Raw genomic sequence first — 27,757 nt, forward strand, 5'->3', positions numbered from 1 at the left:
AAAAGGCCTTACGGAAGATGAGTAGATAACGGTACAAAACATGGCACAGAAACTAATGTAAAGGATGAAATTTGCACATTCAGAGAAATTCATCAGTGTCCAAAACTTATTCTTCCTAATTTTTATACTTGTTTTGGAGGTGCAGCTTATGTGAGAAATGGAAACTCGCAGTCACTTTCAAGGATTTCGGAACTAGTTTACGGAGCAGTTTACATTCACTCAACCATATTTTTAGCATGTACTTTTCAGGTCGGCTATGTTGATTGATGATGAAAAACTGCTATGTATTTGCGTTTAGGGAAACCACAGAAAGCTTAAATTTGGATGGCTGGACGGGGATTAGAACGATCGTCCACCAGAATGCGAGTCCACCGTGCTAACCACGGAGCCGCCTCGCTCGGTGCTAAATACGAATAGGGACACAGGAGTTAATGAATCACAGAAAAGGGTCGGTTCCTGAGTAAGCTGAGAATATGACCCCGAAAGAGTGATTTCATATGATTCACTTATTCGATCATTTAGACTCAAATTCTGACGCTCTCTTACAGCGAGATTGACTCATTACACCTTACAACGTAGGCGTGCAAATCAGCCATTTGATGACAGTTACACCGCAGTACAACGGGCCTTGTAAGAACTGCTCTGGTTGTGAGAAGGAGTAAGCTGTCTGCAGTTACATGAATGTCAGAGACTTGGTTTAGAAGAGGTGAGACAGAGACAGTAGACAAGCCGCATATCTCGGGAGTGAACATCGTTGTCTTTTAAGATGGCGAGAAGCACAGTACCAGGAAGTTGCTACTTCCCAGTGAGAAACCTTGATAGACTAGATTTTCAGAGACCTTAATTTGTCGAAACTCGTAATAGACACTAACTGTAAGCTTTTCGTACAAGATTTTCATTAGTTTCAAAACAAAGCTTTCCGTGGGCCTGAAAGTCTATCTATTACTAGTTAGACTTATGAGTCACCGACATTTACTGTGAAAACCTTTCAAAAAACGAGGATTGTTGAGCGAGCAATGGAAGGGTTCGTGGTAGAAATAATTAAAAGGCCTTACGGAAGGTGAGTAAATGACGGTACAAAACATGACTTGGATGTAAATCTTTATAGTTTGCGCGAGCGTGCCCAGGTGGAAGATGGTATGTCAGAATACCTCACAAGCCATTCGACGGCAATACAATCGCTTTATTACTCCAATAGTTCGTGTGCCACCCTCTGGCCCACATCTGGCGGCGCTGGAAGGTGGTCCACGACACATGGAACCAGCACCGAAGTTTTGTAGTAGGTCACCATTAGCTGCTCTGTTCAGCACGGCCCAGGTGTGGTGAGAGCTTGCGCAGACATCCCTGGCTGGCGGTGAAGTAGTCTGAGAGATGATGTGGCCGCCTGGCACAGCCCGCCTGCTACGAGATGGTTGGCTGCGTTGGTGGTGAGAGAGGCCTCAGCACGACGCTCAGACGATTAGGCGGCAGTTGAAAGCCCTGGTAGATGGTCCTGTCAACATGATTAACCACACGTACAATCAGTGAGGACTGAAGGCGTCATTTAGCTGGATCTTCCCCCTGTTGAGCCCATGTTACTATAGATGTTGTACCAATGTCCATGGAAACCACAGAACGCAAGCTAATTAATATATGTTGGCAGCACTACTCTCATCACGGTTTTGGAGTCGCCATTTTCAAGGGAATCATTCCTATATTTGCCTTAAAAGAATCAGTGCATCAGTCATATAAATACCCGGATGTATTTTGTAGGTAGGGCTCATACAGAGACACACAGACAATCGTTTCTTCTTTGCTCTATTTTCAAGTGGAACAGGACAGGAAATGACGAGTAGTGGTACAAGATACCCTCCGCCACGGACTGTATGGTGGCTTGCGGAGTACGTAGATCTAGATGTAGATATGAAATAGAATCATCACATAAGTAAAGCAGGTGGCATACTTATGTATAATAAAAAGCTTGGGTGTTGTTGTGCTCTTCAGTCCAGAGTACGATGCAGCTCTCCACGCTACTCTACCCTGTGCAAGCTTCTTCATCTCCCAGAACCTACTGCAACCTATATCCTTTTGAATCTGCTTAGTGTATTCATCTCTTGGTCTCCCTCTACGATTTTTACCCTGCACGCTTCCCTCCAATACTAAATTGGTGATCCCTCGATCCTCAGAACATGTCCTACCAACCGGTATCTTCTTCTAGTCAAGTTGTGCCACAAATTTCTCTTCTCGCCAATTCTATTCAGTACCTCATTATTAGTTATGTAATCTACCCATCTAATCTTCAGCATTCTTCTGTAGCACCACATTTCGAAAGCTTCTATTCTCATCTTGTCTAAACTATTTATGGTCCATATTTCACTCCATACGTGACTACACTCCATACAAATACTTTCGGAAACGACTACCTGACACTTAAATGCACACCCGATGTTAACAAATTTCTCTTCTTCAGAAACGCTTTCCTTGCCGCCTCCAGTCTACATTTTATATCCTCTCTAATTCGACCATCATCAGTTATTTTGCTCTCCAAATAGCAAAACTCATTTACTAGTTTAAACGTCTCATTTCCTAATCTAATTTCCTCAGCATCACCCGACTTAATTCGACTACATTCCATTATCCTCGTTTTGCTTTTGTTAATGTTCATCTTATATCCTCCTTTCAAGACACTGTCCATTCAGTTTAACTGTTCTTCCAAGTCCTTTGCTGTCTCTGACAGAATTACAATGTCATCGGCGAACCTCAAAGTTTTTATTTCTTCTCCATGGATTTTAATACCTACGCTGAATTTTTCTTTTGTTTCCTTTACTGCTTGTCAATATACTGATTGAACAACATCGGGATAGGATACAACCCTATCTCATTCCCTTCCCAACCACTGCTACCCTTTCATGGCCCTCGACTCTTTATAACTGCCATCTGGTTTCTGTACAAATTGTAAATAACCCTTCGCTCCCTGTATTTTACCCCGGTCACCTTCAGAATTTGAAAGAGAGTATTCCAGTTAAATATCTAACGCTTGGGTATAACAGCAGATATTTAACTTATACTAGGAAGAGAAGCACAAATCATCGCATATGTTTGTTGCCAAAGCTGAACTGGCACACATTTAAAGACAGGCGCCAACTGCCACGCAGTAACCTTCTTACAAAGTTCCAGGAAACAGAGTTAATGAAATAATGCATTGCAAAGGACAAGCTATACTAACACAAATTTATTTCTCTGCCGGTTTCAGTACATAAAATCATCGTCACTGGTGCAAAGATGGACACTGGTGATTTACAGATACATATCAATATAATGCGACTATTAATTTGTCATTGTACCAATATGACTGTGTAAATCACCAACTTTCAGCTTTCCCTCCAGTGGTGATGGTTTTATTGAACAGAAACCGATCGAGAAATAAAGTTGTTCGGTAACGCTGGTGTTTGTGATGCATTATTTCAAGTACCTGACAGCTGCAGACTGTTGCATCAAGAAAAGTTATAAACTCAGTTAAGCAAGAAATCTAGAATATACCACAGCCCCATGCGTATACAGCGAGGTCAAAATTAGTCTAATAACAGGGCGCAGAGAGCCAATCTTCCCGCGCTCCATATACGAATAGAACGGGAAGAAACCCTGTGCAGAGTACGGATGTAAACGCAGAAGTGGAAGTGATTTAGGGAAACCACGGAAAACCTAAATGTGTTTGGCCGGGCAGAGGTTTTAATCCAGATCCCCTCGTAACGTGTTTCCTGTTTCTTGCCACTGCACCAACTTGCTCGGCCCTTATCTTAAGAGGCCGCCGCGGGGCGCCTTTGAAGCGTCCTCAGGGGAAAAGCCGCGCTGTCCTTGCGACGTGAGTGCGTGCCGTTTGCCCGCCGCAGCCAGCTTCCGCCAGCACGCGCGCACATTTGCACACAAAGCGCCGCTCTTAAAGCAAACAATAACGCCTCAAGCGCGACCTTTGCCGCCACAGACTGATCGAATCACAGAGGTCTGGGGCAGCAGCTCAGGCCCCTCTAACAAAGCGCTCCCTATAACACTAAATACTAGGCTAGGAACTTTATTCTATAGGAGTTCAGTAAGCAATGCCACACTTTTTTTCTGAAAGCAGGTTAGTTTTATTCAGGATTCCAAAACACCATGTTATACCTCACTCTTTACCCCATTATTTTTCATAAAATAAACAAACTCGTTGTTTTTTCAGTCGCAGGCTTTCATTTTGTAATAGGTAAAATAAAGAACACCAGAGACATACAACACTTCGTTATTTAAACGGTGTGAAGTAACTTTTTCAGTGGATTCTGCTCGAATGTTTCCTGTGTCAGGATGCTGAGACGAATGAGCTCACACAAATTTCGATTCTCACCATGTTGCACCGTTCTGCAATAGGGGGGAATCCCGGGTTCGAGTCCCGGTCAGACACAAATTTTCATTGTCATCATTCCACTATACAGCTAATGGTTCCAGAATGAGATTTTCACTCTGCAGCGGAGTGTGCGCTGATATGAAACTTCCTGGCAGATTAAAACTGTGTGCCGGACCGAGACTCGAACTCGGGACCTTTGCCTTTCGCGGGCAAGTGCTCTACCATCTGAGCTACGACTCACGCCCCGTTCTCACGGCTTTACTTCTGCCAGGACCTCGTCTCCTACATTCCAAACTTTACAGAAGCAATGTTCGCAGGAGAGCTTGGGTAGCTCAGATGGTAGAGCACTTGCCCGCAAAAGGCAAAGGTCTCGAGTTCGAGTCTCGATCCGGCACACAGTTTTAATCTGCCAGGAAGTTTCAGCTGATGGTTGTCTATAATTTCAGCTGTGAGTACCTTTCATGCATTTGCAAATTTTAATCCCATAGAGAATGTTTGAGACTATCTGGAATAGCGAGTGAAACTTGGCAGTCAGCATTCCCGTTGTGCATGACCCAACCATCAATGAGGTCTTGATCTGGATATGACATACTGGAAGGAGTTGTAAATTCTCTTAACGAACTGAAGCCCTTGTCGAGGCTAGAAGTGGTATTGCACTGTATTAGCGTTATATGTTCTGGGCATAACTGATTTCTTGTCCGATGTGTTTATATTAAAATTTAATGTGTAACACTCCATCCCCTTTGTCCGATTTTTGCGTGTGTTCGCCCCTGACAAACAATTTACAGATTTAAATGTCGCGTTGTCACCCCTAATTAATCTGCGGTGGTAGTGTTGACGATAAATCACACATATTTTTACTTCCAAACATGAACGATCACGAACACTTAGTGTGTTAAATGACATCAAACACATACACAAAAATAAAATAAAGCAAAAGGGTGAATTCAAGATCAACTACTGAGAGTAAAGGCTCTACTGAATCACAATACTTTTGTTATAACCCTCAGGTCAATGCTGAAAAAAACAATAAACACAATTAACAATTTACAAATTATCTTCCTACCTGGCATTGGCAGTAACTGTGTTAAAATCGATCCAAAACGCCATCTCTTATAACTTATATACGAAGAAACACTACACCCCAAAGTACCGTGAAACCTCTGTGGAAACAGCAATTGCACGTGATCCAACTATTTAACGTTACTCCTAACACAGACCGAAGCGGGAGCGATCGCACCGTAATATTCCTGTTGTAGCGGCGGTCTCCGACGGCGACGGCGCGGCCATGCGGTCGGCGTGTGGCGTCTCTGATAGTACAATCCTACAGTATTCGAACAACAGACTACTGTCCGTAAACTTCTCTAATTGCAACAATGTTTCCGTCAGCAAAGAGCTGGCGCGGTTAGCGTCCTCTCAGAAGGAAAGATCAAGAGGGGAGACAACTTGGCTAACGTCCTCTCAGTACGAGAGCCCAGAATGGAAGACAGCTACCTCTGTTTTCCCACCTCAACTTTTACAGAGCGAATCACATCACTAGAAGCTCTCTAAATACCCGGTATGCCAGTGCCGACCAATGTACGGCCTGGAAATAGAACTCTTTTCCACCATTCTTTTATTTCTACAAAATTTCACAAGAAAACACCGCCCACGCCGGCTGGGAAGAACCACAGCTGTGGGCAATAACACGTTTACTGAAAGTTTTCCCCCAAGAGACCACTCGAGATTTTCCCCGCAGGATTCCCCGTCGTAGCGAACACAAACTCTTGCTATTGGAAGTTATGTTATTCGGAACTCCTGGCCTGCCCCACTTGAGTTACTCGAAATTAGTGGGACATAGGCGAGAGCATGCACAGGAAAGCCCTTCCAGCTATCCACTGCTCTGTTTTGGTAAACACTTGAACACCTGCAGCCGCGCGTCCCTCAGAGGCTGGCGGCCGCTGTGGCCTCTCTAAACGGACTACAGAACTCCCCCAGTTCACCATTCATACCATCAGGCTGTGGCCGTCGGCGGCTAGCTCAGGACGTAGCCGAGCTCTGTCTCGCATACTGCCTTTCCGCAAAATCTTGTTGTTGTTGGGGTCTTCCGTTCTGAGACTGGTTTGATGCGGCTCTCCATGCTACTCTATCCCGTGCAAGCTACTTCATCTCCCAGTATGTATTGCAGCCTACATCCTTCTGAATCTGCTCAGTATATTCATCTCTGGGTCTCCCTCTACGATTTTTACCCTCTACACTGCCCTCCAATACTAAATTGGTGATCCGTAGATGCCTCAGAACATGTCCTACCAACCGATCCCTTCTTCTAGTCAAGTTGTGCCACAAACTCCTCTTCTCCCCTATTCTGTTCAATAGCTCCTCATTAGTTATGTGATCTAGCCATCTAGTCTTCAGCATTTTTCTGTAGCACCACATTTCGAAAGCTTCTTGTACAAACTATTTATCGTCCATGTTTCTCTTCCATACATGGCTACACTCCATAAAAATACTTTCAGAAACTACTTCCTGACACTTAAATGTATACTCGATGTTAACAAATTTCTCTTCTTCAGAAACGCTTTCCTTGCCATTGCCAGTTTACATTTTATATCCCCTCTACTTCGACCATCATCAGTTATTTTGCTCCCCAAATAGCAAAACTTCTTTACTACTTTAAGTGTCTCATTTCCTAATCTAATTCCCTCAGCATCACCCGACTTAATTCGACTACATTCCATTATCCTCGTTTTGCTTTTGTTGGTGTTCCATCTTATACCCTCCTTTCAATACACTATCCATTCCATTCAACTGCCCTTCCATGTCCTTTGCTGTCTCTGACAGAATTACAATGTCATCGGCGAACCTCAAAGTTTTTATTTCTTCTCCATGAATTTTAATACCTACTCCGAATTTTTCTTTTGTTTCCTTTACTGCTTGCTCAATATACAGATTGACTAACATCGGTGATTGGCTACAACCCTGTCTCACTCCCTTCCCACCCACTGCTTCCCTTTCATGCCCCTCGACTCTTCCAACTGCCATCTGGTTTCTGTACAAATTGTAAATAGTCTTTTGCTCCCGAGCTCTTATAATTACAAAATGGCGGAATTCTCGCGTGCCGATGCGTTTCCACATAGATTTCCTACACCGTAATTTAGAGTATTACTCCAACAAAACCTAAAGTGCCACGTTAAATGGACTCATGTAAGGTGCAAGGCCGTTGCCACCTTACAAATGAATCGTTAGTGAAAGAGGCCTTACACCAGTATATCAGTCGTCAGGAAGGAATTCTTCGTGGTCTTACCTAAGGAGCAATAGTTCCTCGCCTACAGCGTGACACTGTCAGAGTGTGGTGATGTGACGTGACGTGAAGGCGTGTTTGTGTGTTGGTGACAGGTGCGTGTGGTGGCAGCGGCGGCGGCTCTGCTGCTGGTGCTGGCTTCGCTGGCGTCGGCGGCGCCTGCGGCCGTGGCTGCGGGGGCGGCGGGGGCGCCGCAGCGCGAGTCGCTGCAGCCGGCCGAGACGCTGTACTACTCGGCGTTCGGCAGCGTCGTGCCCGGCATCTACCCGGGCGCCGTCTCCTACCTGGGCTGAGCCCTCGTCACCACTCGCCTGCCACCCACACCGCCACACCCACTCCGCCCGGCGACGTCCCCGGACTCTCCTAGCTCCAACCAGCCATGTCACTCTAAATAGGCAATAAAGCAGCACTTTCAAAAGTACGATCTGCTCTTTGTTTTATTCGGGGAGCAATCCTTTCTACATTTCAACCGTTGTGATACCCAGCGAAGTGGAACGAGACGTGTTACACTGTACCTTGTTGGTATGATATGCATTTACCCTTGAATTTAGGAGGTGGAAGTGATTCACTTCACCGCACATTGTAGTAGGTAGGGTTACAGCTCTGCAAAATGACGAGATCTGTCGTCACATCACATATGCAAGTAGACATACAGCAACAGAAGAAATGGCAAATGGAGTATTACTGATGGATTTCCCGCGAATGATCTAACTCTTGTAAAATGACATCTTAATAATATGAGTATTTATATACGTGTTAGAGAGAGAGAGAGAGAGAGAGAGAGAGAGAGAGAGAGAGAGAGAGAGAGAGAGAGAGACTGATGTTTGATTGAGATTTTTACTGTAAGTCGTAACTGGTACCTGAATTTTGGTTGCTGCCTCCTTGTATGATTAGCTTCTGCACCAGTTGGTGACGTATTATAATTTGGAGGAAGTTAGTTATCTTTAAAGTTTAAAAGACGACTCTGTTAGTTACTTGGCCGTATTGCGGATAGCTTTGAGCCCAAGTTTTCGTAGCTTTTCATACCAAAGGGACCACTGTTGTAAGTACATGAGATTAAACAGCAATCTGCTTTTCGTGAGAAAAGGAGATTGCTTGGCAAACTTCCTTCAAACTACACGTCCTGCTATATCAAAATTGGTCAGTGGAGTTGAAATGGCTCTGAGCACTATGGGACTTAACATCTATGGTCATCAGTCCCCTAGAACGTAGAACTACTTAAACCTAAGTAACCTAAGGACATCACACAAAACAGCCAGCCATCATTAGGCAGAGAAAATCCCTGACCCCGCCGGGAATCGAACCCGGGCGCGGGAAGCGAGAACTTTACCGCACGACCACGAGCTGCGGACTGGTGGAGTTCAGCAATATACTATTGTACAAGAACATAATCCAATTACTGCAATTAATAAATTATGAGAGGTTGTTACTTACTGAATGAAAACTATAGAGAATGCATTTCTGTTCCTGTATTTTTGTGAACTTTGTACACTTACAATTCTGTCGATTGACAGACGGTGACGACAATGAAGTTCACCTCCTTTTTCAGAAACAAGATATTTCTGTTCTTCACTTCCAAAAAATTTGTATACGTAAATGTTTGGCAACTCTTACACATACCTTACTCGGTTTTATCACTAAAATATCCATTTTCATTAAATGTAACAATACGTTCTGAGCGACGGTCTAGCAACACACCCTCTTTCTACAAGATACAGATTAACAGTCCTCTTCTTTTTTAAATAAATCAATTGTCTTTTTTTTAAGAGTCCATACTCAAAGATTCACAACTACTATCGTTGCGGGGACTGCGCGCTAAAGAGTTTCTTGCTGTCCAGCTGCACTTCACTCCACTTCAAGTACTTCTTGAATCAAATTTACATTTACTGTATTTACATACATTACTGAGCTTCTCAGAATAAAATCAGGCAAAAATTAGTTAAAAAAAAGCAGTGAGGCACACATAACATCACATTCTCAATTTCAAGAAGACAACATATTCACTTCCTTACGTCCGTACCTACTACATCAATGATAACTGTAATAAATGGTGAGGAAATACCAAGTAGCGTGGAATACCGACAATATTGTAAGTGCCATATTGATTAGAATTTAAACTGAAAGAAAAAAATATTTTCCAAGTCCCAAAACAACTTAGTTCAGCCACATTGGCAAACGCACCACTGAAAAACTTGGAGAGAGGCAAATGAGTAAGTTGATATATTCTGCATATTTTCTTTCAGTACTGTCATATGGAATAGGGTTCTCGGGTGACTCAGCTTTAAGAAAGGAAGTGTTCATTTCTCAACAACGTGCTGTAAGAATAATATGTGGTGCTAACGCACTGTCATCATGTACACATCTATTTAGGGAGTTGAGCATTTTTACTACCGCTTCACATAATATTTATTCCCTCACGCATTTTTCTGTAAATAATCAACTGCGGTCTAAAAATACCAATGATGTGCACAGTTCCAACATTTAGCAGCAAAACTTTTGCTCACTTAATCCAATACAATTAAATGTCTGACCGACAGCAAACTTAAATTTCAAAACTGACTAAAATGTTTCTGCTTGGCAACTCATTCTACTCCGTAGAATAATTTATAATTTTATGATGTTAAAAGTTGACAGGCTGGAATTATCAAATCACAGCGGTGCTAAAAGAACGCTGGATAATCAGTATGTATCCATATTTACATATAAATGTATGATGCGTATATATAATGACTCTCATCACATTATTAACATTAATCATAAAATTGATCCACGGAGCATCAAACTAAATAACTAATTAGTTGGGTGTTTCAGAAGAACTAGTATATGCACTAATTCGAATACAGCATTCCATATCAGATATATTCTAATGTGTTGATTACAGTAGTACAGCTGTCATTATGTAACCAAAACAAATGCTCACAAAACGTTTTGTGCAAAAGTAACAATTAAGTTGATGTTAGTTTTCAAAAATTCCAACTTCTACTTCAGTGCAACTTCGAGTTCTCTTGACAACACCACACGTAGCTTTTCAGTTGTCTGTATTCCTCTGTTGGGGGCTGCACTGTTCATAATCTGAACGATCATTTCGTCTCTTGTATTTAATTTTTCTTTGTAGCCTTCGCCTTTCTACCGTCCCCACCATATAATGCGAACTGTCGTACAAGGTGGAAAGTATCTCTCTCAGAAATATATTTCAGCACTGGCGCAGGCAAGGGGAAGATTGGGAGCAACGAGGTACGTTCCGTTAAGTAGTAGTTGACTACAGCCACTCATAAGTTCACTGTAAATCTGAGCTGATGGCTCTTTACAAACGTATCATGGAAATCCTCAAAATTCTATGCCTGACTATCGTTACCACTGAGCATTCAGTCCCTGGTGAAGCACCCTGTATCCGATAAATGTATACACGTAACAAAGCCAGGGTATGTCACTTCAGCACCCATTAGCTCAAAACGACTCGAGGTTCAGAGTCAGTAGTAGTTAAGACCTGCAGACTGTGTGAACGGTAAGAACTGTCACCTCGGTCGCTCTGATGAGATACCTCGTTCCCTCTTACCATTAAACAGCATTGATACCAGTCAGATATCTACTAATTTTGTTCTTAACTGACTCTTTTTCCATTAGAATGGTTTGATGTGGCCCACCACTATTTCTTCTCCTGCGTCAATTTCTTCATCTCAGAGTAGCTCATGAGCCCAACGTTCTGTTATTTGTTGGATGTATTGCGTTTTCTGTCTTGTTCTACAGTTTTTACCATCTACATGCTCCTCAAGTACGGTGACTGTTATTCCTTGATATCATTGTACATGTTCAATCAAGCTGTTTTTCTTCTTGTGACCTTGCTGATTCTGCAGAGATCTTTCTTACTCCTTAAATAATGTATCTATCTCTGCTAATCTATCTGAAGTAATTTTTTACGACTAATTTCGCTTTTTTAAGCACATGGGACACAGTTTTCGATGTAATGGTCGACATCTTGCTTTCGCGTGTTCCACCAGCATTTTTGGCCATCTCTGCATTCTGTGTCTTGGCGGCTCTGTGTCTGGCTATAACTGAATCATGGGATTCCGTACTACTAATTGTCATCCACCATATCAATGCATGAAAGTTTTACCTACACTGATCAGTTGAGCTTGTGCTATTTCGGATTCTGATAACCTGACTCAGGAATTGGATACTCTTAAGGTTGTTTAAAGGCAAAACGAATATACTGATTATCATATTGTTTGTGCTTCCCAATTTGGACCACCATGGACGCAACAACGGACGTCTATAAATTAGTTGCCTTTTTTACCCTTTGTGGGGTGTAGCTCTTCCAAAATTTCAAGAATACTCAGAAAATACGGTGTTAAAAGTGTTCTTCTGCCTCTGGCCAAAACTAGAGCCCTTCATGGATCTGTTAGTGATGATCTGGGAACGACGATGTCTGGATATACCAAATACCCTATTGTGGGAAGGCTAACATTGGACAGAGTATTCGTAAGATTCATGACGGATGTGTGAAACATCAACGTCACACACGTTTGTTCCAGTCGTTTGCTTCAGTCTGAAAAACCTCAATAAAGGGCATTGTATGTCTTTTAAAGAGATTCAAATTTATTGCTCCGGCTTCCCTTTACAGGGATCACGTACTTCCGGAATCAATCGAAATTATTATGAATAGAAAAAAAATGTTCCTTTAAGCAAGGAGTGCAGTCCTATTTTATTAAATACAAAACAACAACGATCAGGTTTTCGACTTGCTGCGTCTTAATCTGCGATTCATCGGTTTTTGTTAGTTTCTACAGTTTCTACTTCGCAAAGGTCAACCCTCCCGCTTCTCGCGCAAAAGCAGCAGCCTGTTACGGAGGTACACTACTGACCATTAAAATTGGTACACCAAGAAGAAATGCAGATGATAAACGGGTATTCATTGGACAAATATATTATACTAGAACAGACATGTGATTACATTTTCACGCAATTTGGGTGCATAGATCCTGAGAAATCAGTACCCAGAACAACCACCTCTGGCGGTAATTACGGCCTTGATACGCCTGGGCCTTGAGTCAAACAGAGCTTGGATGGCGTATTCAGGTACAGCTGCCCATGCAGCTTCAACACGATACCACAGTTCATCAAGAGTAGTGACTGGCGTATTGTGACGTGCCAGTTGCTCGGCCGCCATTGACCAGACATTTTCAATTGGTGAGAGATCTGGAGAATGTGCTGGCCAGGGCTGCAGTCGAACATTTACTGTATCCAGAAAGGCCCGTAAAGGATCTGCAACATGCGGTCGTGCATTATCCTGCTGAAATGTAGGGTTTCGAAGGGATAGAATGAAGGGTATAGACACGGGTCGTAACACATCTGAAATGTAATGTCCCCTGTTCAAAGTGCCGTCAATGCGAACAAGAGGTGACCGAGACGTGTAACTAATGGCACCCCATACCATCACGCCGACTGATACGCCAGTATGGCGATGACGAATACACGCTTCCAATGTGCGTTCACCACGATGTCGACAAACACGGATGTGACCATCATGATGCTGCAAACAGAACCTGGATTCATCCGAAAAAATGACGTTTTGCCATTCGTGCACCCAGGTTCTTCGTTGAGTACACCATCGCAGGCGCTCCTGTCTGCGAGCAGCGTCAAGGGTAACCGCAGCCATGGTCTCCGAGTTGATTGTCCATGCTGCAGAAAACGTCGTCGAACTGTTCATGCAGATGGTTGTTGTCTTGCAAACATCCCCATCTCTTGACTCAGGGGTCCAGACGTGGCTGCACGATCCGTTACAGCCATGTGGATAAGATGCTTGCCATCTCGACTGCTAGTGATACGAGGCCCTTGGGATCCAGCACGGCGTTCCTTATTACCCTTCTGAATCCACCGATTCCATATTCTCCTAACAGTCATTGGATCTCGACCAACGCGAGCAGCAGTGTCGCGATACGATAAACCGCAATCGCGATGGACTACAATCCGACCTTATCAAAGACGGTTCAAATGGTTCAAATGGCTCTGAGCACTATGGGACTCAACATCTTAGGTCATAAGTCCCCTAGAACTTAGAACTACTTAAACCTATCTAACCTAAGGACATCACACACACCCATGCCCGAGGCAGAATTCGAACCTGCAACCATAGCAGTCCCACGGTTCCGGACTGCAGCGCCAGAACCGCTAGACCACCGCGGCCGGGCTCAAAGACGGAATCGTGATGTTACGCATTTCTCCTCCTCACATGAGGTATCACAACAACGTTTCACCAGGCAACGCCGATGAACTGCTGTCTAGGTATGAGAAATCGGTTGGAAACTTCCCTCATGTCAGCACGTTGTATGTGTCGCCACTGGCGCCAACCTTGTGTGAGTCCTCTGAAAAGCTAATCATCTGCATATCACAACATCTTTTTTCTGTCGGTTAAATTTCGCGTCTGTAGCACGTCATCTTCGTGGCGCAGCAGTTTTAATGGCCAGTAGTGTATAAAGGAGCCGCTGTATCTGATGTTACCTCATTTCCGGCGTGATTGTGCACCCGCAATCTTATCTGAAGATGGCGGCCAATTGGGTCGTCGAAATATCGTTACCTGAGTACCATGAAATCCGGCTACATACCCATGAAGAGTACCCAATTTTCCCATGTAAACCATCTAACATCGGTCTCCTTTGAAGTAATAACATCTTAAAATTACATTCTTTGTGAGTTCCAACACTGATTTCTTCATCACTGCTTGACAATCTTGTTGATTCAACACTACTTAAACCTTCATTGACGTCTTGTTCGCCCATTTACTGCAACAATATCGTCATATACCTCGTAATGAACTTCACTAAAAGGTACTGAAGCAGCACTGTCATTAGTAAATAATTCATTAATATTGTTCTCAGTATTAGCAATCTCATGCCATGCATTTTCACTAATAGATCTCATCTGATTTACATAGCATTTATTCACAAATAAAAAAAATATGTCTAAGAATTTCAAGATGAATTTCTGCTAAAGCTACGACAAAAGTTACCTTATTTAATAATATTTCAAATACAACTTAAATTAATCACTGTGAAGTGAGGCACCGGCCAGCGCTGTTATGAAGCTGAAGGCACGTACACTGATCTTGTCAACCAGCCATACTTTCACTGGTTGCTGGTAAAGTGCATCTACCGAGTGTTATACTAGTAATCACTCATACAATACAGAATGTGCTGCTGATGCCACCAAGCTGATGCCGTACACGTTGAACATATTTGCTAGTCAGACCACCGCCAGCTGCAAGTAGTGCAGCTCCGTCGTCGCTGCAGTCATAGAGTCAGCCGAACACTGTCCATCGTGCGAGGCGCCTGTGCTCATCCATTTCTACTTCACACGCCAACACCAGCCCAACATCGTGGTGATTAACATCCACTCTGAGTTACTATTGTTTCTCACTGTTCCATAAACATCGCCTGAACACATCTACTGTTCTCAGTGTTAACACACCATCTCATAGAACGGTCTTCAGAATGACACTTGAGTTCATTACATATCCAACACCGCTTGAAAAACGGCATCTACATCGATTGCTTGTCAAACGTTCTACCATCACTGTCCATTAATATTGTTCCACAACAGCAGTCTAAAACCAATGTTTTTTCCTGATGTTCACTGTCATAATATACAATACTGCTCGTAATATTTATTATTATAAAGAAATGTTCAATGTCAATGTTCATAATAATGTTATCATAAGTAACAGTCCAACATCAAAGCTCTATCCTAAGATTCAATGTTCAATGTCTCATAGCAGTTATTCAAAGTTTAATGGTAATATTCACTGTTCAAAATATTTCCTGCCATGCTAATTGCATGCTATTTAGTGATTGTTTTCCCGAAGTTCTACAATAATATTCACTGTTCAAAATATTTCTTGTTATGCCAATTACACACTACTTAATGACTCTTTAGCCACAAGGAATACCAACTGTAGTGACCCCGATTACCTCACCGCCTTATTAATTAACAAATCAGGAAGAGACGTGGAATGTTCCTGGCAAGACACATTACCATGTCAGACACGCTAACATCTTCTACCTGTACTGGACAGAAGGGGATGAATTTTTATCTCATGTCTTCCAAAATTGTCTCAGTTTCACCATTAACTTTTTTCTCTGTCGACTGCAGATTCTAAAATCAAGGAATAAACAGTGAATAATGGAATGAGAAACAGGAAAATCTCAACGAAACTACGGTGGAAGTTTCGAAATAAATCAAGAAAATGAATCTTTACGATTATAAAGTATTCGACAGCCAGTCTGGCGTCAATTTTAGCCTGGAAGTTCACCGATTCTAATTGCCATTAAGGGAGCACCATGGGAGTTCCCAGAAATATCTCCACACGATTTTGATGGAATTGTGAGATCGTACACATTTTTAAACTTTCACTTAATTCCAACAAAATAAATAATCGCTCGTAGCAACAACATGTACAGGCCGGCAGAAAAACCATGACTGACTGATGAGTTAGCCTGACTGTTTCATTACCTCATGCTCAGAGTGCGCTTGTGATTGGTCGATGTAGTCCGTCAGTGATTTATAACGTTAAATTAAATCATTAATTATGTTTTTATCTTGAATTTAGAGTCACTGAAAATATAATTAGAAAGCCTTCTGGATGGATAATGTCATTAGCATGGTTGGAACTCTGCGTATCCATTTAAACAATAATTATAAAGTATGCCATTGGTGCCAAAGAAAGTATATGAATCACGGCACACTCTCTATATACTCCAGCATAACACTGCTTCTACTCAGACTGTAGCGGTTCCATTTTCTTTTATTTATTCATCATTCGATTGTTGTCCTCGGGGTCGACGTACTGCGTTGCTACACTGATTGAAAAATGTGTTGTGGAGTTCGACAATGACTTCTGTAAATAATGTAGCCTAGTTACGTTTCACCGTACGTTAATTTCATTTTGCACAACACCCCAATGATACACAGTTATATTGCCAGTGCACTATTGTTTAACGTTAGATAAGCCTCATTAATAGTTTGCAGGCAAACTCCACATACTGCTATAAAGTTTACTGTTGAACATCTACGAGCAGTAAAAACATAACCACAAAGTTCACAGTTCTTGAAGAGTAATCAGGTACATATGGAGCAGACAGTGTCACCGTTTTTACACACGGCCTAATTGTTTAACACTTGTTCCACAGTTAATTTGAAGCATTGTTGATGTTCTTACCAGCACAGGTTCCTCGTCTGAAACTCGGCTGCGGACAGACTGTCACGTGACCAAAATTCAAGCCCTTATACATCATCACAATAATAGGGCCTGGAACTACACTTGTTTGAAGTGAAATTTACAATTAAAACTTAAGTCATTAAGTTAACTGAATACATAGAAAAATTGGTTCTTTTTAGTTGTTTCTTCTACTACGAGGATTATGCCAAATTATTTGTTTAAATCATTAAATTAACAAATACAGTTAGATAAACAATACTATTGACAAAACTGTTAATTACTTTGGTATTCATGAAGGGCTGGTTTTGCTAACATGTTTTGAATAGAGCTAAATAGAGACTCTAGGATAAGTAGTACTTCGTCTTCCAAATGCTTACAATTACTACAGAATTTATACTTGTTTATATGTCAACAATAGAGGTTAAGCTACGAAATAATCACTGATTTCATCCTATAACAAATGATACTAACTAGGAGTAGTCAAAAAATTAGAAAATCAATTACATACAAAAAACGAAGCACAAAATTAGATCTGGTGTTATAGTGTTTAAAACTGAGGGTCGACCTTTCTCTTTTATGGAAATACAGATAATATTCACTTATGTTAATGGTAAGTAGTTAAAAGTAACAAAACGAATTTAAGGAAGCAGATGGCAAAATAAGAGGAGAATTAAAATTATCCCAGCTTGCTTCGTCACAACACCACCTATCCCCCTCTTCGTGACGACACCGTCTGCTGCTTTCTGGTGAGGGTAGCTCTACTGATCTTGAATATTTGCTAACTTACAGCAGTATGAGTTTCCATATATTGTATTATAAAATATCCCAAAATGTAGCCTGAAATGCTGTGTAGATGCCACACACGGAGAAACGAGTTTCGAAATAACACATATTGTGCTAGCTTTTATTTTTTCGTAGTAGTATTCGGACAGCTCTTCTAAACTCCTCTAGGGATCTTGCGGCAGCCGAGATCATACAAACGTACTCAGTAGAATAATGTGAGCGGAATAGCTCCCAGCCATACCACAGATCCATTTAGGGGCACACTACAGTTACAAACCCTCTGCTTCAAGCCTCTACCTGGATGAGAACGAGAGAGTCACAATCAGTTGTGAAGACAATGCTGCAGATCGTGAAATTCGTTGATACTCCATGACGAAGACTGGTCTTCTCCATCCTTTCTGTGATTCACTGCAATGAATCATGAATGACACGAGAGCCCAGGCGACAGGTATCGTTTGTTGTAACATATGCCACAACCTGCAGGTGCCTGCTCCCTGCTGTTCCATCAATGGCTGCCGGGACGCCTTCTGTAACACGTTTAATGAAGCTCCAAGACATAATACACAATGAGTGCCCAAGGCGATGCTTCCTCTCCCTCGCTAAAGTGCTGAAGATTAATATATCTTTGTCCTTTTATTTCCGCTATTACTTCAACCTGACGCGACATAGCAGACTTCCTTCCAAATAAAGAGTGTCGCATTGGCTTAGTCATAAGTGTAGAACCTTCATTTCTCCTTGTTCTCTGTCGCTCTTGTAAACGGACCTGAGATCTATCGCTGCCTAGCCATTCGCAGCCTAGTTCCCCATAGTGACAGGTCGTCCAAAATATTCGCAACAGCTTCCAATCGCCTGATGGTAGTCAAACCGATTTATAGCTGCAAGGAGTAGCAACTTAAACAGCTCGAGCGCGAGAACAGCATTCACAGTGCATCCAGACTTGTGTGATGTTCATCGGAACATTAAACAAATACTCTGTCTGGCGCTGTCTTGCTTTTAGGTTTCGTTACGGTACAAATAATACAAATTCCCTTTAAGATTTGAAGTTACAACGCCGGAAAAAGAGATCTGTATTATAACGAGAGGAAAATCTGGGGTAAATTTTACTGATTCCTAGATGACAACTTCGGATAGAAAATTTTTATCAAGGCTATACGCACAGAATCACTTTAACAACATCTAAAACGGTGCTAATGTACGAAAATGTGAAAAATATCATTAATTCTGGAGGTAAAAAGTAAATGAATCGGGTTAACATAATATGTGCAAAATACAGTATTACACAATAGTAGTTGCTCCGTAAATCATAAAATTTTAAACGCTAACTTAGAAGAAATAGGTCAGATAGCGAAAAAAGCAGTTACCCGTGATCTAGATGTACAGTCTTGGATCAGTAAGTAAAATGTCCTCGGTCCTGGGTCCGAATCCCGTCAACGCCTAAATTCTGGATAATATTCAGCACTCGCGGATGAAGACCTTCACTATAAGAGGTCACCATCATTTTGCCAACGGCCCCGTGAAAGAGCGCGGAAGAGCGGACAGAGGTTCAGGGCAATCTCTTGCCCTTTTGGGTGGGAAATTGCCCCTAACGGCGGAAGAATCGGCAGTGATCAGCGGCATGAGAATGCAAAAGGTAATGAAAACCACTGCATTAAACAAACAATGTGTGTCCGCAGGACATGTGGTCTGTAATTGAAAAAGTGTCATGATGATCCCTCCACTGGCTAAAGATTCCGAATCTCTAGGGGGGGGGGGGGGGGGGGGGGGGGACTGGGAAGTGGAAGGTGACTGTGAGAAAAAGATTCAATAACCAACGAAAGGCTAATGTTCTAAGAGTCCGGGCCTGCAGTGTCAGTGGTGGGGAAGCTAGAAAGACTGCAAGAGGAAATTCTAAGGCTCATTCTATAGTGGGGTCAGTGAAGTGAAATGAAAAGAAGATAAGAATTTATGGCCAGATGAGCATAGCGTAAAATCGGCAGCGGTAGAAAATGGTATAACGGAAGTAGGATTCGTTATGAATAGGAAGCTAGGCCAGAGACTGAATTATTGCAAACAGTTCAGTGATACGGTTGTTCTCATCAGAATCGACAGCAAACGAACTTCGACAATGGTAGTTCAGGTACGTGCCGACGATGCAAGCTGAAGATGAAGAGATAAAGTATATGAGCATATTGAAAGGATAATGCAGTACGTAAAATGAGGAGAAAATATAGTCGTGGGGGAATGGAATGCAATTGTAGGGGAAGCAGTACAGGAAACGGTTACTGGAGAATAGGGACTTCGTGCTAGGAATGAGAGAGGAGAAAGCTAATTGAGTTCTGTAATAAATTTCAGCTAATAATAGCGAATACTCTGTTCAAGAATCAGAAAAGGAGGAGGTAGACTTGGGAAGGGCCGGGTGTTACGAGAAAATTTCAGTTAGATTACATAATGGTCGAGAAAATGGTTCAAATGGCTCTGAGCACTATGGGACTTAACTACTGAGGTCATCAGTCCCCTAGAGCTTAGAACTACTTAAACCTAACTAACCTAAGGACTTCACACACATCCATGCCCGAGGCAGGATTCGAACCTGCGACCGTAGCGGTCGCGTGGGACCACACTGTAGCGCCTAGAACCGCTCGGCCACATCGGCCGGATCATCATGGTCAGACAGAGATTCCGAAATCAGATACTGGATTATAAGGCGTGCCAAGGATCAAATACAGACTCACGTCACAATGTAGCACTGTTGAAAAATGTGAAGAAATCGAAAAAGAAATAATTGCCAGGAGCACTGACTCAGCATATAGAAAAGTCAAAACAACCTTCGGTGAAATCAAAAGCAAGCGTGGTAACATTAAGAGTGCAATGGGAATTCAGCTATTAAATGCAGAAGGAGGATAGGTCGCAAGAGTACACCGAAAGCCTATATGAGGGAGACGATTTGTCTCAGAATTTAAAAGAGCCTTGGAAGGCTTAAGACCAAATAAGGCAGAATGGATGGACAACATTCCATCGGAATTTTTAAAATCATTGGTGGAAGTGGCAACGAAAGGACTATTCACGATGGCGTGTAGAATGTTTGAGTCTTGCGATATACCATCTGACTTTGCAACGCCGGAAATGCATATCCTTCTATTTCCATGTATTTACTATAGATTTTTCCTTATTTTGTTACCCGAAGATATGACATTTCTGTGTCTTTATATATTGTAATTGTTTTACTATTTGTATATATTTATGCATTTATGTCGATTTATAATTGGTTTGTTTTGTGAATATTATTTGTATTTATACGCTGGGTCTGGCCTAGGGAAAACTATGCTATCGAACGAATACATCGATAGGTCGTGTGGAGAACCCAAATGTTTAGGATCTTTCGTAGTGTTAACTCTGTCGCGTGGAGCGCGAGCAGAGCGGAGTTTGGCTGGGGTGGTGCAGTGGAGCAGGTGTGTTGTGTGACGCTCCCGCGAGTTGCCGCGCTTTCGGGGTTGGGCAGCATGTAATTGCGCTCGACTTGCTATGATAGTTTCTGACACGGTGTCGCGGACGGGAAGCATTAGCTGGCGCACATCAAGAGCCCGTTTCGCCTGGTCACCGTGTCGAGAAGAAGGCGCGCCAACATCCAGCTTCTGCAACAGCGGCGGCCGACAATGAGTGACTGTCGCCACCTCCTCGATCGACGGCTTCAAACCTTCAATCAAGCAACAAGGAAGACTGGAAGCACGTAAAGTTTTAGAACTGTATGGCAGACCTCAGCTTTTCAAACTGTTCAAATCACAAAATTACAGCAACGTAGCATGAACCTTTGTTGCTCATTGTCCCAACTGCATTACCAAGCAGGGTCCCTTCCTTTACCGGAATGAACCCGAGTGTCGTTGAAATTCAAACGCCAGCATCATTCGATTTCACTGCTTTAATTTCAAAGTTCAGTTAAGGTATTCATAGCTGGCTACAATATTTAGATTACACAAGCACAAATTAAGAGTGCAAGTTTTGTTACCGTATTTTAGCTTACCTGTGACTGCAGCTCAGCTTGGTACGTACTAAATTTTACTATTGTTAATTGTTCAGAATCATTTAATTCAAGTTCAAAGTTAAATCTCTTATTTCTAAATTGCGTAGATTCAAGTAGCTTTTGAAATGATTGTTGAGGTAGTCCGAGACTAACCGTATCTTATTGAATTTCGATGTGCTTCAGAAAGAAAGCTCACTATTAACTTTAGTCACTAAATTAACTTTCGATTTTCCGGTTTTGTTAATTCTTTTGCTAAATTAAGTTAGAGTGTAGCGAAATTTATTAGTTCTGACAAACTTTCAGTTTTCACACTACACGTGTCAACCTTCAGTTGCCACGCTTCTAGTGCTAATTATATGTGTAATAACCTTTCTTTTTCAGTTACTATAGTAATTGTCCTTAGGACTGGCGACCGTAATTTCCCCCAGATCTCAAATATCTAATTAGCGCCAATTAATTGTTAACGTGCCGACCGCACATTTACTTTCTTTATTAACTTTACCCCTTTTCAAAATTAATTTCCGCCAGTTTCATTTGCATTTTTCCTTTCATTTAGATGTAACCCTTTCCTCCCTCTTTACCGACAAATTAACTTCGGTGACGACTGCTTTTCCCAAATTTCCATTAGGTACACGCGGTTTAATTTTTCACTGTCATTAAGGTCGATAAGTGAGGGGGAGGTTACAACTTTCGGAAAAGCATCATCCACACAATTCCGAAGACTGCAAGGGCTGACACATCGACAATTGAGAGAATTATCGCACAATCAGCTTAACAGCTCATGCATCGATGTTGCTGACAAGAATGATGTACAGAAGAATGGAAAAGAAAATATAGGATGTGTTAGAAGATGATTATTTTGGGTTCAGGAAAGGTAAGGGCAGCAGGGGGCAATTCTGACGTTTTGGTTCATAATGGAAGCGAGACTAAAGAAAGATCGAGATATGTCAATAGGATTTGTCTACCTGGTAAACGCGTTTGACATTGTCAAATGGTCAAGATGTTCGAAATGCTGAGGAAAATATGGTAAAGCTATAGGGAGAGACGCATAATATACAGGACGCACAACAGCCAAGAGAACTATTTGCTCGTATCAAAAATATTGTAAGACAGGGATGTAGTCTTTCGGCCCTACTGTTCAATCTATACATTGAAGAAGCAATGATGGAAGTTTCCAGAACACACAATTATAGCTTACAACTGTTGATTTATGCACAAAACAAATAATCTGCCGGAAGCTGTCTAAAATATGCTTTGTATCACTTAAATCAGAAACGTCTGAAGATAATACGATGTCGAGTTGCTGAAATATCGGGCCTTCTGGACAACAACACCCCGTGGGATATCCGAGAAACGTTCAAAATTTTCCTACGTCACGAAAACCTGAAATCACAAAAAACACACCCTGAGATTATGGGGGGTGGGGAGGGGGGTGATTTAATGTCTGAATGAGCATACTGTTTCCAAAATTGAAAGAAGCACATAAGTAGTTTACAGTTGACAATAGAGTATGAATTTTGCTCAACACTGGTATGAAATACAATAGATCACAGTACGCCTAATAGCTTGACACTGTCAATAAAAGATAGTGAGTCAGTGACGTCAAAGGTAAAATGTTAGTATAGTCTGCAATATCAAATTGAGTCTATCTGGCACAAGTGGTCTCACAGAAAGCAAACACTGGAAGCAGGCAGATGTATGTTAATTCAAGTGCGAGGACTTTTTACTTAGTTAAATTTGTGACATCTTATACACTAGCCTGCTAAATAAAAAAATTAACATCATAGCGTTAATTTATATCACTCAAAATAATTACTGAAAATCGTCCTCCGAAGACCTACAGTTACTTTGTTTTTTTTTTTTTTTTTTTCTCATCGGTCTACTGACTGGTTTGATGAGGCCCGCCACGAATTCGTTTCCTGTGCTGACCTCTTCATCTCAGAGTAGCACTTGCAACCTACGTCCTCAATTATTTGCTTGACGTATTCCAATCTCTGTCTTCCTCTACAGTTTTTGTCCTCTACAGATCCCTCTAGTACCATGGAAGTCATTCCCTCATGTCTTAGCAGATGTCCTATCATCCAGTCCCTTCTCCTTATCAGTGTTTTCCACATATTCCTTTCCTCTCCGATTCTGCGTAGAACCTCCTCATTCCTTACCTTATCAGTCCACTTAATTTTCAACATTCGTCTATAGCACCACATCTCAAATGCTTCGATTCTCTTCTGTTCCGGTTTTCCCACAGTCCATTTTTCACTACCATACAATGCTGTACTCCAGACGTACATCCTCAGAAATTTCTTCCTCAAATTAAGGCCGGTATTTGATATTAGTAGACTTCTCTTGGCCAGAAATGCCTTTCTTGGCATAGCGAGTCTGCTTTTGATGTCCTCCTTGCTCCGTCCGTCATTGGTTATTTTACTGCCTAGGTAGCAGAATTCCTTAACTTCATTGACTTCGTGACCATCAATCCTGATGTTAAGTTTCTCGCTGTTCTCATTTCTACTACTTCTCATTACCTTCGTCTTTCTCCGATTTACTCTCAAACCATACTATGTACTCATTAGACTGATCATTCCGTTCAGCAGATCATTTAATTCTTCTTCGCTTTCACTCAGGATAGCAATGTCATCAGCGAATCGTATCATTGATATACTTTCACCTTGTATTTTAATTCCACTCCTGAACCTTTCTTTTATTTCCATCATTGCTTCCTCGATGTACAGATTGAAGAGTAGGGGCGAAAGGCTACAGCCTTGTCTTACACCCTTCTTAATACGAGCACTTCGTTCTTGATCGTCCACTCTTATTATTCCTTCTTGGTTGTTGTACATATTGTATACGACCCGTCTCTCCCTATAGCTTACCCCTACTTTTTTCAGAATCTCGAACAGCTTGCACCATTTTATATTGTCGAACGCTTTTTCCAGGTCGACAAATCCTATGAAAGTGTCTTGATTTTTCTTTAGCCTTGCTTCCATAATTAGCCGTAACGTCAGAATTGCCTCTCTCGTCCCTTTACTTTTCCTAAAGCCAAACTGATCGTCACCTAGCGCATTCTCAATTTTCTTTTCCATTCTTCTGTATATTATTCTTGTAAGCAGCTTCGATGCATGAGCTGTTAAGCTTATTATGCGATAATTCTCGCACTTGTCAGCTCTTGCCGTCTTCGGAATTGTGTGGATGATGCTTTTCCGAAAGTGAGATGGTATATCGCCAGACTCATATATTCTACACACCAACGTGAATAGTCGTTTTGTTGCCACTACCCCCAATGATTTTAGTTACAGTTACTTATGATTTTGAATTTCTGATTTATGTAACATTCTGGGACTTACTTATTTCATTAACATCGTAATGTTCTGGGACATTGTCTGTTTGTATAATACGGAGAAAGTTCTGTTGAGGCAGACAGTTCAGATCCTCTTATAGTTTGTGTCTGCTCAATATACGTGCCTTGAGTATGAAGGGTAAGTTTTGCTGACGACCCTACTCTCATTACTGGTACTGTATTAGGGATTCTACGTCACAATATATTCCTTCTGCCGAACAAATATCTCCTCTGTAGGAATCAAAATGGATCCTTATGAAACTTAAATCCTTCTCTTCGTCCTCGACATAAATTCGGCATTAGATAACGTCGTCAAGCTTGTCACAGGATTTGTTTAAGACTTTTCATATAGACCATCAGTGACACTTTGTGAACAACATACGAGCTTACACAATGTCAGATCATCTTATGATCTTTTATATGAGATTCGTCACTTTCTAGGAGACGGATGTCGAAGTGTAGTTGCTAATGGAGAGAAACTATTTTATTTTAAATTACGTAGGGTGAACCAAAAGCAATGTATAGATATGATAAGGCCTTCGGAAAGGTAAGGGAAGCAGAGAAGCAGATCGGACGTTATGACTGATAGTGTAACCAACACTTAAGAAAATTCTAGACACATTCATATGACCTGTCTACCTAGAAAAAGCGTTTAACAACGTAAAATTGTGCAAGACCTTCGATATTCTGAGCAAAAATAGAAGTTAGCCATTGGAAAAGACGAATAACACAAGAGGTACAACAACAATGACAAGGAATGACAAAGAAGGATAGAGATGTAGTCTTTCGCACCTACTTTTCAGTCTGTAGATCGAGTAAGCAATGATGGTAATAAAAAAAAAAACTTTCAAGAGTGGGGTTAAAATCCAAACTGAAATGAAATGAATGATAAGATTCGCTGATGGCACTTTTATCCTCATTAAAGTGAAAATGAATTTCAGGACGCATTGAATATAATGGACAGTCTAACTACTGCACACCATGGGTTGTGAGCAAACCAAAGAAACACGAAAATAATGAAGAGTAACAGAAATGAGATTAGCAGTAAACTTGACATAAAAATTGGTGACTACGAAGTACTCGAAGTTAACGAATTGTGCTGTCTTGGAAGCAAAGCAACATATGATGGGTGAAGCAAGGAGGACAGAAAATATAGGTAAGCATAAGCAAAGAGGGTATTCCTAGCTAAGAGAAGTTTGCTGGTATCAAACAACGGCCTTAATTAGAGGAAGAAATTTCTGAGAATGCATTTGTGGAGCACAGGGAAACACTGACAAGGAGAAGGGACAGGATGTTTGGACCCATGTCAAGACATCAGGAAATAATGTCCATGGTACTAGAGAGGGCTGTAAGGGGTAAAAACTGTATAGAAACAGACAGAGATACATCAAAAAATTCTTGAGGCCGTAGGGTGCAAATGGTGCTCTAACATGAAGAGGTGGACGCATTAGAGAAACTCGTGGTGTGTAGCATCGATCCAGTTGAAGAGTGATGACCCCCCAAAAAAAAAAAAAAAAGATTTGATAGATTATATCTAAAGCTCCGTGATGTAAATCAGGATACTCTTGTACATAGGCAAGTCGTAATCCCAAAAACTGTAAAGAAATGCAGGAAGACTACATAGGATGACGCTTGGAATTGGTACCGGTAGATGTTCCTCACCTTGAACAAATGTAACACAGAGAGCATAAGTAGGAGGAAAGGCCCATTATTGACCGATTAAACGATTTCAAGTCAATTTAAAATGTGATGAACGTAAAATTATTAAGGAAATACGGCCGTACCCACTACCTAAAGTGGAACAAGCACGTAACATTAGTCGCAGGAAAGGCAGATACTGGACAGAGAATTATGCCAAAAAATATACAGGAAGTTCCATAGGTGTGGAACCATCTTTAAAGAAAATCGGGTGAATAAACTGAAATTTAACTGAAGTAGTATGTGGTGGGGAAGACGGAAAAGCCTGCGAGGCTGTGTTACAAACATGCGGACCATTCCGGAAGCCGCCGTCTTGGATGCAACTCGTAAATTTCCAATCAAAATGGGGTGGTGTGACGTATGTAACGGATGGAAAATCGCACGGGAGAAATAATGGTGCTGTTCATTTGAGCACCGCTTTACTCATTCTCGAGTTATCACTTTGTATCTTCATTAGATGTGACTTCATAGCTGATGGTGTTAACACAACCTGTGTGCATGAGATCATCCTCATATCAAGAGAGAGGATCATCGGTGCTGGCGCAGAGGATTTCAATCAATGTCAGGCAGCCACGTCAACGATTAGCCGCAGCGCAGCGGTGAAACTCCTCGGAAAATTCCGTGAAACTGGTTCTGTCACAGACAAATTGAATGTTGGACGATCGATTACGGATGTGAATTAAGCAACATTAACCACTGTTCTGGCATCGTTCAGTAGGAGTACAGGGCAGAGTACTCACTGAAAAACTCACAGGCTGCAGAAATGGCACCCAAAACAGAAAGTAAATGTTAAAACATCTCACCGAGGGCATTCGGATCTTATGGCCGTGCTTGGGTGACACGTAAGTTTGACGATATTGTCGTTTCCCATATGACGCAATGTTTTTGGATGAATCTAACTTCTGTGTGATCGGAGAGGTAAGTAAACAGGATCACAGATACTGGTCAGATATCATTATTTACTGGATGGATCCATCGAAGGTGGGTGGAGCATCGAAAGTGATGATACGGTGTGGAATACTGAGTTCTCTAATTGGTGGGTCCGTCTTCATTCAGGACGCAGTAACAGCAGCCCTTTAGCTGCTGTTGTTACACGAATATTT

The 27,757-nt window shown here is 41.7% G+C and overlaps 1 long non-coding RNA gene across 1 annotated transcript in view; it reads right to left on the reverse strand.

The window, feature by feature from the left end:
- LOC124788034 overlaps positions 1-7,652 on the reverse strand; it is a 113,942-nt gene extending 106,290 nt beyond the window's left edge. Inside the window, exon 1 of the long non-coding RNA XR_007016050.1 lies at positions 7,638-7,652. This is a non-coding gene — a long non-coding RNA (uncharacterized LOC124788034). The remainder of the gene's footprint in view (positions 1-7,637) is intronic.
- Between the last annotated feature and the right edge of the window lie 20,105 nt (positions 7,653-27,757).

The sequence above is a fragment of the Schistocerca piceifrons genome, chromosome 3 (genome assembly GCF_021461385.2).
Source record: "Schistocerca piceifrons isolate TAMUIC-IGC-003096 chromosome 3, iqSchPice1.1, whole genome shotgun sequence".
Taxonomy (NCBI): domain Eukaryota; kingdom Metazoa; phylum Arthropoda; class Insecta; order Orthoptera; family Acrididae; genus Schistocerca; species Schistocerca piceifrons.